The sequence below is a fragment of the Anarhichas minor genome, unplaced genomic scaffold, assembly GCF_050575085.1.
Source record: "Anarhichas minor isolate MPS153535 unplaced genomic scaffold, ASM5057508v1 ptg000026l, whole genome shotgun sequence".
NCBI lineage: Eukaryota > Metazoa > Chordata > Actinopteri > Perciformes > Anarhichadidae > Anarhichas > Anarhichas minor.
The window spans coordinates 3,168,139-3,182,500 of record NW_027466472.1 but is presented as its reverse complement, the minus strand read 5'-3'; the positions used below and the strand labels follow the sequence as shown (position 1 = coordinate 3,182,500).

Here is a 14,362-nt window from a genome sequence, read left to right as displayed (position 1 = left end):
TCAATTCCAATGTCCTTGGCAACAGCACAGCAGGCAATAGGCTGATAAGCCTGTTTTGAATTGAGATTTCACACAGTGGGATTGAGTGTGAGAGAGAGAGAGAGAGAGAGAGAGAGAGAGAGAGAGAGAGAGAGAGAGAGAGAGAGAGAGAGAGAGAGAGAGAGAGAGAGAGAGAGAGAGAGAGAGAGAGAGAGAGAGAGAGAGAGAGAGAGAGAGAGAGAGAGAGAGGTGTGCATGCATGTGCCTAGAAATGAAATCATGAAATCAAGCATAGATAGAACAAGGTCGGGGAGATTAATATAAGATTATTAACATGGTAGAAACAAGGGCAGGGAGAGATAGAGGGAGGCATACAGTAGAGGAGGAGGAGGAGGAGGCGGTCCTTCTGCCAACTCCAGCCTATCAGACGGAGCAAGGCGGTGCTCAGCAGTCAGGAAGGAGGGAGCAGAGCAGCAGCAGACACAGAGGAGAAAAAACAGAGCATGTTAGAACAGCAGGGAGAGGTGTGAAGGTAGAGGTAGGTAGACTGAGAGATGCAGTGCCACAGTGTGAGGGTCTACGAGGCTTGTCAGTAGCGCAACTCTTCATCCTCTCGTCAGGGACCACGATGTGTTATGGAGCTACGATGCACAGATTTACTGCATATGCAGCGAATGCAGATAGAAGTTCACCTTGAGCTGGAGTCCAACAGTGCCACTCTGGACCTCTGGGATTACAAGAAGGGCTCATTGATCCCAAGACCGAGATGAACAGAGGTTTAATCGGATCTCACAACCTGCCAAACCAGGAGTGGCTACAGAATCTTTAACTTTGGGATCGCTGGTCCAGACACCAGAACGTCTGACGGAGAGGCTCTGAACAGACAGTGCAGGGCCAGAAATCAAACAGGTATACTTGCTTTGGCAGAAGCTTGACAGCTGTCTCCAAAACCAGACAGCATACAGAACCAAGACTGTGACATCTAAAGCTCACACTGGAACCCCGCAAAGCCACGACCAAGCAGGTCCTGCAGCCCAGCGACCCTGGAGCTGGCCTGACCTTGGACCGTCTGTCACCTGAACCCCTCGTGGCACCGGCAGAGACGTCCAGCATGTCTCAGACCGGAGGACGGTTCCACAGCAAGAAGGCTGGCATCCGAGCCGCCGTGATCCTGATCGGACTCCTGCACAAGTCTCGCAAAGCCAAGGAGAGGGAGAGGGAGAGAGAAAGAGAGAAAGAGGAGAGCGAAGGGTGGGTGAAGTTTGTCCCATTGTGTCTTCTGATGAGTCAGGCATGCTGGGTAGAAAATGAATGGCTTAGGGACAAGCAGAGAGTCTGCAGTTTAATATGCAAAACTTTATTTGCTTGTAATGTCTTTGTTATTTTAGGGGCATGGGGCACTTTGTGCTCTTTACGATTCAATAAATTAGCATGTGCAGTTTTAAAATAGTTCCTTTTTTTTATTAGAGCGTGCATGTCTGTGTCAGTGGAAATGACAGCCAGGAAAGAGAGAGAAAGGTATTGAGGATTGTAGGTGAATGGCGGTTTGTTCTGAGTGCTTTTGAAGAGCAAACAAGAGGGACTGAGCGGACAGAAGAAGAGCTGTGGTGTGGAGAGCGAGGAACATGGGGAAAACGAATGAAGTGTTAAAAGAGAGAGATGCAAAGGTCATCCACTTATCTATTTGTGTCTTTCTACGTCCGCTTCTGAACAGTTTTTGCTGTACACACGAGCACCAATGGACACTTGTTGATACCATGTAATGCTGATGAAACTGTGTCATCACTTTAGCACAAGAGCAGTGTGAACAAAGGTTTGTAAGTTGGTGAACTGGTCTGAGAGTTGAAAAGGTGAGCTGCAAACTAGAGAAAAAAAGACAGTATTATGTTTTACTGCACACAACCCTGCTGAAAAAAAAACCCCGCAGTAAATATGGATTTGAAATGAATTTATTATGGACGATGAAGGCAAAGTAGAAAGCATTAAAAAGTGTCTGGCAATCTCTTGAGGACCTTCAGACGGGTTTCTATAATGACAGGAATACCAGATTGTGCCTTCAGGAAGACAGTTGATGCCTTACTTCTTCAGAAATTGCCACTCCAAATGCACCTGTAAGGGGATTTTCATTGCATGCTGTGTTGTGTCCAGATCGCCCTACTGCTAATACTCCCTCAGACGAGTGCATGTCAATATGACCCCTGGGAAAATCCCACCTGGTAACAAACAGTGAGGTTGGCAGGGTCGAGACTGCCAACTCTTCTCTTCCACTAAGCCTCCCCTGGGGGTGGACCTGTTTTGGCCGAGCTAACATTAGCAGCAATGCACGTACAGTTAAATTGGAATCTGAGCAGAAGGCTGAGTTTGACTTTTCAGTGTTATTGTGGTGTGGGATGCATACAGTGTGGTCTGGGTTAGGTGTGTGTGTGTGTGTGTGTGTGTGTGTGTGTGTGTGTGTGTGTGTGTGTGTGTGTGTGTGTGTGTGTGTGTGTGTGCGTCTGTATGAGTTTGTGTGAACATCTGATATGCAGCACTGAATGCACTTTGCTACTCTGTTCTAATAGCCTGGACCAAAATAGGCTACATTGAAATAGACTGTAACTCACTTTGCAAATGCTGATAAGTTTCTCTGACCTCTGGGTGTTTGTGTGCGTGCGTGTGTGTATATGTGTATTACTTAGTTTCAGATAGTGTAAAAGTAACCCCCGGCGGCGAAGCTGGATTAGCGACCACACAAACCGGGCAACTGCCCCAGACCTCCTGGGGCCTTACAGGTTCATTGTGCGACGGCTGGTTTGTGGTGATTTGATTATTTGTCAACTGAAATGATAAAGACCTGTAATATTACCTAACCCTAAAGTCTTGGTTTGTATTAGGAACCATGGTTCATAATACGCTTACATTGTGTATATTGTGCCTATAATTGAACGAATTGACACAGTGCAATCTGCAACTTAGTGATTTTCCATCGTTCAATAAGTTGGTTTCTGAGCCTGTGGGCAAAATATGTACTTGATGGCAACATGGTACACACACAGCGAGTGAGAGGAAAGGGGTAGTCAGTCGGGGCCCCCACACTTTTTTGTGTGCCCCAGGGCCCTCTAGTTGATTAACCCAGCCATGCCTGGAGGCTACGACATCTGCTAATGCAACTGTACAGCATTGTCACACAGATGCACACAAATACACACTTTATTTGCATGTTTTTCACGTGCGCGCTGCGTGATTTATGGTTTCGATTATGCGTGTTGTCATGTCAAATGGCGACAGCACAATCATCTCTGGTGAATTGCGGACATTTTTAAGGTGTCTTGGTCCAAGTGGTAGTTGTTATGTGCTTGATTGCGGTCCTTTCAGACTAACTGTTAGACCACCCATTGTGGCAAGGTATTTCATGTCCTTAATTAAAGCTTACTCTAAAAATGAATACAAGGAGAAGTGAATTACAAAATGACAACATAATGATAGGGAACTCTTAGAAAAAAGTGTTTTATTGGGTTTTTACACAACCTGACTTTGCAGCAAATGTGGTCTTTGTCCACATTTTTCCGCTCTTCCACAAATAGGGCAGCATACACACAATATACAAACCTACAGGAACGCAATCTTTCTCCTGTATCTTCTATGTATTCCTCTCACTTTTAATCTCTGTGCTGATAGAGCCATAACGTACTGTATATGCGCCTTCCATTAAGTTGAACCGCATGAGGTCTGCTGTTGGTATCTGAATGTTTATATTACTCTCCATGCATCAATGTCCTCCATAGTCCATTTATCTCCAGCTGCAGACCTGTTTTGTTTGTGTGTGTGCTTGTGTATGAGATGTTTGTCCCATAGTGTGTGTAGCTATGCATGAGTTGTGTTTTGGCAGTTCTTATACAACAAGTGCCGAAGCGGTTATGGTTACATTTCCCTCTTGGTTTGTGGTGCAGTGGTGCAGTGGTTGTGGTGAAAGATTGTGTACCTGTGTGTGTAAGAGGAGACAGACTCATTTATGATGCCAGTGTGTTTTTGAGACCTAATCTATAATCCCAGCATGGGGCTTTCTGTTCACACACTGTGTTGCCCCCGTTTAAGATTAAAAGCTTTTCATATCACAATTTACCATCTAACAACATGGCTTGCTATGTTCATGTATTTTGAGTAGACATGAGACACAATAAACTCTTTTTTAAATGGTCAAAAATGCCTGTAACCTGACTCTGAGACTGACTGGGCTTCTTTATTAGCATTTCAGTCATTTGGGTTTTGTTTTTCAGCTGTTAAAGACTCAACGGAACCCTTCTCAAGGGAAATACCTCTGAGTGCCACCCCTTCTGATGACAAGTTTCATGTACAGTTCACTTCAGTATCAGATAGCAAGGACTTAAATGATTCAGACCACCAAATATCTCACACAGCTGCTTGCTCATAAGCAGTTCCACTAAAAGACTGTTTTTTTACTTAATACTTTTATACACTTCAAAGTTAGTCAGACTAGACGGACATCACTCTAATATCTAACCAGTAAATACGAGGCTGCTGCCATCTGTCGGTTAGCTTAGCTTAGCTTAGCTTAGCACAAAGACTGAAAACACCTCGCCTGACTCAGTTTTTTGTACGGATTAAATTTACAAGATAGAGGTGTGTTGCAGCGGTTTCCAGTCTTTATGCTAAGCTAAGCTAACTGGCTGCTGGGTCCAACTTCATCAGACATGAGAGTGGTATCAATCCTCAATGGGAATAAGTATTTGCCAAAATGTCAAACTATTCCTTAATTGACAAAACCCAAACCACAAATATATTCAAATGGACAACATTTCGATCTGCAGTCTTTTTCAGGTAAAAATTAAATAACTACAATAAAAGCTCCATCATAAATGCATCAATCCCAATAGCGTTGCACCTACATGTGATGAACTGTTCCTTTAACCAACATGTCTCAGTGACTATTAACAGTCTCCCTTTAAATCAAATCCCTATGCGGATCCATATAAGGTCTTCCTCACCTTCTATATGTATTATTATTATTAAGAACACCTGTCAAAATAATGATGAGACCAGACACATAATAAAATGCGCGGATGATTCGGTTGTTAGTCAGCCTACACGGATGAGGTGGAATAAGATCACCGGCCTGTGGAGGAGGACTCTGTGTAATGGCTTGGCAGGTCTCTCATCCTGCTTAATGTAGCAACAACTAAGGACATGTGTATTGATTTTAGAAAGTCGTCCTTCGCTGCTAAGATGCCTGTTATAAAGGGAGAGGAAATCGAGATGGTGGATGACGACAAATATTTTTGGCACCGTTCTGCAAAAGAAACTGTGTTTTAAAATCAGTTGAGATGCTCAAAAACTGAAGCAGAATCTTTTACTTAGGAAAATGAGCTCTTCAAAATGCTTTTCTGCTTTGATGATGTTTAAGCATCTTTATCTTTTTTGCTGTTGTCTGACATGGACATCTTTGCACAGACAGGAAGAACAAGAGACAGCTTATAGATTGTCCTGTACAGAGAGTTTGAGCTCTTGCCTTCAGGTCACTGCTAGAAAAGGAAAATGCCTGAATGTTGTCTTTGAGTGGACGACTATTGATATTCTGAACATGGAAAACTGTATGCACATTAATAGCTGCCCTCTTTCCTCAACTGACTTATTGCATTTTTCCACATTTGTGCTTTTTGCAACCTCAAACCTCATATTGTCTTAGTTTTCTCATCTCTCGTCGTTGTTTTCATCATTTTGTTATGGTCTCACGGTTTTGTGTGATTGTCCCAGTTGTCTGGTTTATTTTGTTTTGGTGTTTCAAACCCTGCATGCAAATCATATTTCCCTTTGGAGTAGATAGATTGATTTGATTTGACAGTTATGCAAGTATCTCAGCAGTTGCAGTCCCTGAAGAGAAAAATCTCATCAAACACTAGTCAGTGGTCTATTAAATATCTGTTTGAGGGTCCTTAATAAGGAGAAGTAGTGGTGGAGCTTCTGCAGGGCACAACAACGGGGGCCGTTTCCACAAACATGATGAAAACACTCCCAGAGAGCTCCTAACTCTGCCTGAGAAATACTACCAAGGAGCTCTAGCTTGAGGTTCATTTAGGAAACTTGTCAGAGCAATTCTGACCAAGGAAGGGACAGAAACGTTTAACTTAGCGAGGAGGTGTGGTTGACCCCATTGCTATGATGCGTTCTTTTAAATTGGTGTGATTGGTTGGTTCTCTTGTCTCTTTCCAGACATGGAAAGGTTTTTACCTTAAGAGCTATCTCAAGGGCTGAGATGCTTTGTGAATAGGTTTTATCTTTACAAAGATCTGGTCTTAAGTGTCTTAGAACTTTGGAGGAGCAACTCTTTGTACTAGGAATCTGTCATGGATACATTCCCAGAAATTCAAATGGTCACAAATTGAGTGCTGTCTCCCTTTGAATAGCATGGTACGCTGTTCAAACAAACATGCAACCTAATGGCGAAGCTCCTCTCTGTTAAATTGACCAGATCAGGATTAAAGCCTCAAATACACCATCCAGTTGGACGAATGGAGTTTATGTTAGTATGTCCTGCAGTAGCCATGTGGTTATTGAAATGTTTGGGGCTGGCCAACTGAGAAAATAAATTACACTAGCAGCTGGTGGCAGCTCAGACCCATTCCTCTGACACATAGAGTCATCTGTGACACTGCAGCCAGCCAGGCAGCCGTCCAGAAGAGGGAAGTGACCCACACACCCATGCACACGATTCAAAGAATCTCTGCTGGTTCCACTTCTGTTGTGTGACTGCACATTGATCCAATCTAATTTATTAACAAATGGACAATGTCAAACTGGCTTACGCAGAGAACAGATGAACAGCTGCTGGCATTGTGGCTGTAACTGACCACTGGCTTCTGTTGCTACCGCTGTTAAGCTTTCTGTTCTGATTCTTAGTCATTTTTGAAGTGTCTTTGGTTTCAGACGGAGGCAGACAAAGCAGGCTTTTCATTTGTAATCTGCGAAATGACAACTGTACACGACTGGCAGATTCTATTAGTTGTTGCTTTAGCTAATTAAGCAAACAAGACTTGGTTTAAAAAGCGCTTTCGGACTTTTGAATGTTTCCATGTTAAAACGAGAATCCTTTAAAAGGGGTCTTAAATATCTACTTGATGGCTGCATACATGATATTGTGCCTGAACACTGAGGTTCAAGCTGAATGTCACATGGAAATAAATAAACAGAATTGTTCTTTAAATGCAGTGTAGCTAGTTAGCCCTAAAATATTAAATGATATACGTATGACATTTTTCATCATTTTGTTTCTGATATAACCCTATTTGATTGCTTAGCTGGTGCATATTTCAGCAAGCAAGTCGGAGAGATGCAGTCTTTATGGTATGACTCAAATTGTATTTTTTCACTTTTAAAATAACAAGAAAAGAGGCTCTTATGAGGACAAACCCATGTGCTTGAGAAACGTAATGCTATCTCAGATAATGTGCTCGGCTGGGGTTGCTGGAGTGTAAACTTCCCCAAATCACTCTCATTACAGCCACACGCACACTCCTTCAACCTGTGGATACAGACCTGTTGTGTCCGGTTACGGTCGCTAAGCAGTGATTGGACAATCTCGGTTTATGAGGAGGGGCTTAGCCTCCCAGTGCACCTCACACTCACATTTATTGCCAAAGTCTTTCATTTTCTTTCAATTTTATTTAATCCTTCTGCATTCTGCAGAAACAATGTTTGTTGTTGTTGTTGTTTTTAAAGGGAAGCAGATGTGAGATTCCGAACATTTTCTCTTCGAGAGGAAATCTCATGAGGCAGAGCTGATGATTTAAAAGTCTTTCCTGTTGCTTTTCTTGACCACCTTACACAGTTTTTCTTTGTCCTGTCCCTCCTCTGGCTGTCGAACCCTCCTCCTCCGTCTGTTTAACACAACCGCTTTTTATTCACTGACTCACTCGTATTTCCATTCCCCCGTCTCCCCCTCTGTTTTTCCTCTCTACCCTCAATTACTCCCTCGTTTAAACTCCCTCTTGTTCCTCGAGTGAGTTTCACTCACACTTTTGTGATTGGCAGCTGCGAGGGGACCCGTATAGTTTCTCACACACACACAAACACATTTTAACTCGCATGTCTCTGCGCTGTCTGTACAAATACGTGTGTGACAGTCAGCCTTGTCTTTGGGTGTAATGGATGAGATTGTATTGTCTCTAACAAGTGCCCAGAGACCCACCAAAGATGGCACTATTTACCCAGCTCTGCACAGGGGATTGAGAATGCTATTTTTAGTAGGCAGAGATTCATTTATTCCCTTTCTCTCTCTCTCTTTATACCTTGCTCTGCTGCCTTCTCTCCTTCAGAAATCTGCCTGACATTCATTCATTGTGCGCCTCAACCTCTCTGTATTCATATCCCCGAACCTTTTTCTTCAGGTCCTTTCTGCTCGTGTGGTTATCAGTGGCGGAGATGGTTGAGAAGAGAAGTATTCAATGTCACCTTAGAGACACGTAACTCTATTTTCCCCCTGACTCAAGCCAGTGAGACTGGGTGAGATTGGGCAGTGATAAAGAGGAACCAGATCCCAGAAAATGAATAGGATTAGATAGGATTTATGGCGTATCCTGTGATATGATAGAGAGCTGGGATGCCAGGCAACTATGTTTGTCACTGCAATGTAGTACTGTGCCAAAGGAGAATATATTTTTTGTAAGTTCTTGTTTTTTACTACTGAATGAAATAACACGCTCTTCAGATGAAGCAAAGATGCATAATCATCTTTTGACACACACAAAAAGTGACAGATGTATTAGCGTTTGCTAAGAGCAAACAATGAAAGAGAGAGAGCGGTGCGTCTTCCCATGGAACACCTTTGAATAACATCCAGGAGATGTGCATGTGCGGACCAGATATTCTGAAAACAAAGTAATTGAAAAGATAATGTACATGACACCTCTTCCAACGTTGAACCCAAACAACATTGAATTAATTTCAGTGAGGTGTTTTTCTACATTTTGTTAATCACATCTATCTGTTATTCAGGTGTTTACTGGGTCAGAAGGCTCCATGTTTATACAACTACTAATGCATTATAGCCACATACTAGTAAATTGACTGTCATCCTTGAGGAGCTATCCAAAGAAAGTGTGATTAACTGCACAAAGCACAACCGTAGACAAAGAAACAAACACTATTCAGCCTGTGGCCTTTATCTGTGCCTCCCAGCTGTTGGTAGATACGTTCAGGTAAATGAATATCAGAGGCCTCCTGGCACCATTTGCGCAGCGAGGCACAAAACAACACTGACATTTCAAAGGTAAAAGCTGCAGTACGTAACCTTTCACTGGCTTGGAGGGTTTTCTCTTTGTGTAGGAATGTAAATCCAGTGTCAAAGATGCAGTGTGTATGTGTCAGAGAAGCTGGTCATTTAGCCTGCTTGTCAGTGTTTAAGTCAATAAATTGGCTGCAGTAGCTGTTATGTTAAATGTTACAGTGAACCATCAGAGTATCATGCAGGGTAACAAACTTAAACTGCAGAATAATGAACCTTGTTTCTTTGGGAGCAACAACATGACACACACACACACTCGTGGTTTCCTTGGGTGGGACTGTGTGTGCCTGGAGAGGGCGAGCCCTTCACTGGTGTCGGTTTAGTCTAACACTCGAATTAATTACAGAAATAATTGAGCGGGGAGAGGAGAGGCGTGTCTGTATTGACTGGGCCGATTGGGGCAGTGACTTACTCAGGGGTGGCAAGAATTATATTGCATTAGAGTATCTTACAGTTTCTTTAGATCCTATGTTGAAAATTTAATTTCAAAGAAAGAATAATGATCAACTGAGACTGAAAACCAAAACACAAAATCCTTTGCCTTTCGTATCAGCAGGACGGCTAAATTAAAAGGTTATTTGCTTCCTCTTCTTTCTGCTCACCAGCTCTGTCGTTGAAGGACTAACAGTTTTTTGTACAAATATAATACATTTTTCTAAAAGTAGCAATGGCTCTCCAAGAGACGCGCTGCTCCTCACCTCTGTTCCTCTTCCTCTTATTGATAATGAGTGTTTCAGGTTGTCTGGCTGGACAGTCTCATCTCCTGTCTGCTGTCATCTTTGTATCTATTCATATCACAGTAAGAGAGAGAGAGAGGGAGAGGCCTGTGTTCCCACAGGAAACAGCCGGTGACTTGGAGTGCAGTTGCCTCCTAATTATTTCTCCCCTGACCTCTCCGCATATCTGCACATATCTGAGATGACTGTACTCCCCTGTTGGGCAGCTGACTGACTCAGACATCCATTTCTTACTCCTATATGTGGAGCGAACTTTGTAACAAGGATAGGCTTACAGATAGTAGATCGTACAGGGAGAAATAGAGGAAGGACGTGAGACAAAGTGATTGAAATTGCTGTCTAAAGGGCATTAAGATATGTGATGTACTTTACAATGTAACAGATGATCTTAAGTTAAAGTTTTGCTAAAAAAGCCCCTAAACAAGACTAAGGCTTAGTCCAAAGATTTACTAATTCACTACTCCTCAGTAGACTGTCAATGGTTTACTCTTTAGTAAACAGTACATTAAATGTTGTGTATCATTTTAGATACTCATCATCATTTAGCGTCATCACAATAGGCTGTATATAAGAAGTGGACGTAGTCACTGTGATCCTTGAGTTCGGTATATTAGCCGTTGCAATCTTGGCTTTCTGCAACCAGAACTGACACAGGAGGGTGATACAAAAAAATGCTGGATAAGACATTTTTAGGCCACTAAAAAAGGTTACAAATAACTGTCATGAACTGGAAAAACAGGGTTAAAGTTCTAAGGCGAAAACAAGCACAACACCCAGACTGGACAAAGCAGAGGTAGCGACCAGTCAGTCACAAGGTAGCCACGCCCTAATGCATACCTGCTTTATTGTCTATATTCGTTTAAATGGGACCACTTTCCAGTTCTGAATAGTGAAACCAATGCGGAAGTGTCGTATACTTGCATTCTTTCTAATAGACAGCAGAGGGCATCTCCTCTGGTTGCAAAAAGAAGACTGATTGTCTACTTATATGCAGCCCTTGAGAGTGGCACAAGGGTCATCTATAAAATCAGATTCATGAGAATGTCATTATTTCTTCAGGTGTTTGGTCATTAAACATTGTCTCGATGATTGATTGATTGATTGATTGATTGATTGAAAGTTTAGCGATCACCAAAGTTAGCACAGGGGAGCAGGAATGTCTGTACAGAAATGTATGGCAATCCATCCAATAGTTCTCTTGTTTATGATTGCAAATCTAAACCGAATTTAAGAGTCAATCTACGGCCTTCATTAATCCCACTTATATCTTCTGTAAGACGTGTTCATGCCTCCTGTAGAGTCAGCCCCTGAAAGTGCTTTTCAGAGCAGTAACTGTCATGTCAAATATGTAATGTCACGGAGGATCTTGCTGTGCGACGTGGTTTTTCATTAAGTCTACTTTAATATACATCAGCATTGACGGGTCCTTCCATCCATGCGCTCCATCTCTACACAGCCCTCATCTTTCTCTGTCTCCAATTACTGTTGTATTAACTCCATTAGAGAAACCATCAGTTGTGTAATTGATCAATTGGCATGAGGATCAGGCTCCTTATCAAGTTTCGTAACAAATATTAAACCCAACTGGAAACCGGAGTGCGCAGGAAGGCCCCCAGGGAGAGGACTCATATCCGAGACCCGCAGTTCACCCTCTGCTGTCTGTCTGTCTCCGTTCTCTGTTCTTTATTTCTATCCTCTCTGCACCCACCATCACCCTGATTTCCTGTTTTCATCCCCTTATCTCCTCTTCCTGTGATCTGTCAGTTATGTGGGGATGTGTGGTGGTATTGTCCCCCCCCCTCACACACTCTTTCCCTCTCTGCGTCCCGGCCTGTGCCTGATGTCTTGCTGTCCTAATCTTATCTCAAGGGTGTGATCAATACATGAAAGAACGGAGATGTATTACCATCTCTCCCTCTATCTGTGTCTGTCTCTCTCTCTCTCTCTCTCACACACACACACACACACACACGTGCATTACTGGCATCATTAGATAAACATGACGAATGTGTAGATGTAATTACTGTTGAATCAACGATAATTAGCTGCACAAATGCAAGCAGGATTACAGACATGCTGGAGAAAGGTACATGTTGTACTAGTTTGGATGTAAATGTGGAGCACGATCTGCCCTATTTTTGCCTTGTAGATTTACAACCACTTAATCTTAGCTCGAGGTGACAGAAGCTTGACTTAAGTTACACTTTATTCATTCACTCGGTGAAATTTATCCAACAACAGCAGTTTTCCTAAAATCCTTTAAAGAGCATGTTTATTGTTGTGGATTAATGAAATTTTCAGAGGTGACTTCCCTGTTCTTGGCAGAGCGCCAAGCCAGAAAAGGGTCACACAAACCAACACAGCTGCGGCATGTTCCCCGCAGCCAGTATTTACTGTAATTGTGTGGCAACCGCTGCACTTTGTCTCGCTGGGAAATGTCACTTCAGAGCCAGAGGTTTTGAATGCAATTGGACCTTGTGATTTCATTTCACAGCAGGAGTGCTTATTTCCACGATGGCAACATCGAATTTATCAACAGAACAGAACTGATGAAAACATCTAATCAAAAATTGCCAATTCATCCATTAAGTCAGAGCTCAAATTGAGTACACAGAGCACCTCTAGAAGCAAGAAAGCCTATCTCTCTCTGTGTTATCGTGCTTTGTATCCATCTCTAATTTGTGTGCCCCATTGGCACTTTCAGTCAGCCTTGGTCTTTATTTCCTGTTTCCTGTTTAATATCAGCTGCACTATAAAAAAAACAACACTTTTAACCCATTTCCCAAGTGATGTGGTACACTCCCATCCATCACACCCTTACTTTCCACCTAAGTAAGAAGCACACTACTTCCTACGTTGGCTGTCAATATTGGTGTTGGATGTAAATTGTGAGGTGCTGAATAAACATATTTCTTCTGGACAGTGGGCTGTCATTTGATGATGCTATGAAAAGCCCCCTCTTTAAAGTGCCTTGAGTGCACATCTAATCCTCTTTCCACTGCTCCCTCTTCTGACTCACTTTCCCCATGACCTGTTCTTCCTAAATTGTTTCTTTGCTTCATCCCTCCTGCTGTCCCAGTATGTGAGTTCACTCCCTCCCTCCCTCCCTCCCTCCCTACCTGGGTGGGAGTCAGTAACTGTGACGTAGCTGTTGTTTCGTCGCTACAGAGAGACAGTCCAGGCTGCAAGGACAGCAGCTCCTCGTCTTTCCCTCTTTCTCTCGCCGACGCATGCACAATCCCTCCGCTAACAGCATCTCTCTGTGTGCAGGTGTGAGTGAGTGTGCAACACAGAAAGATAGGTGTCCTCCAATACAGGTCATCTGTAGAGGCACAGAGCAGGGATCTGCCCCAAGGACAGCGGTCTTAACAAGCCTTTCATTTTCACAAGTCAGCAGTGGAAAACGCACAGTGTCCCACTTACCTCAGGCTGAAGAGAACAATGTCCAGCTAAAACCATGTTTTATTTTTCTACTTTGTAAACCCTCCTAGTCTGTCTTGGCTTATGATGCTCATTCAAACACTGCTCACACTTGGCTACCTTGTACTAGCATGCATTCAACACACAGGGGGACACAGTGGTGCGTTGTGTGAAAGCTGAACCTGTGGAAAGAGCTGGTCAATGTCGGGCTTTTCCATAGGTTTGAAGAGGAATTAGGGTTTGACCTGTGAGACTCTGGTGTGCTTTGTTTGGCCGTCTTGGAGCCTCCGGTAAATATTGACAGGCTGTGACAGTCTCCAAAAACTCCAAAGAGTGTTGTTGATTAAATTCAATGGAGGGTCGGGGTATAAGCTGTTTTTTTTACCTCCTCTCATTTTTTTGTATACTCGTTTTCTCCTTCCCTCCACTAAATCTGAAGTGATGCAGCCTTCCACACTGGTAGAAATACAGATTTTGGTTTACTGTTACTTTAGAGGGGACATGTGCATTCAATGTGTTGGGTCTAATGGACTTAGGCTATAAGATATAAAACCTAAAATAAGAATTTCACTATATACATTAAGTTAAGACTCGCACATAATATCGTTATGTGATGAGATACAGGCTTTATACGACTACCAATTCACATCCAATGCGTTTTAGTGGTTGGTAGAGCAAATGTGGTCTTGAGTGCTTTCTGCGGCTCCAAAGATGGGTTAGAGAGGGTTTAGTACATCTCTGCTCTTTTGTCCCTCTTTATTTCTTTGTAAACCCTCTTGATGTTGATCATGCACAAGAGGTGTCCATCACCACCACAAGTATCCCATCTGAAAATGTTCCAATGACAAACCACTGGATTTGATCCAAATACGCCAGGTTTCTGTGGCTGAGCCAATCTTCTGGCTGTCTCCCAGTGACGGATCAACCTTTCACATCTGGGACCATTAAT

General features: G+C 42.9%; 1 protein-coding gene across 3 annotated transcripts in view; it reads left to right on the top strand.

Moving 5' to 3' along the window:
- The window catches only part of rap1gap2a (RAP1 GTPase activating protein 2a), a 66,910-nt gene that overhangs the window by 30,082 nt on the left and 22,466 nt on the right, over positions 1-14,362 (top strand). The gene's annotated exons all lie outside the window — the stretch shown is intronic.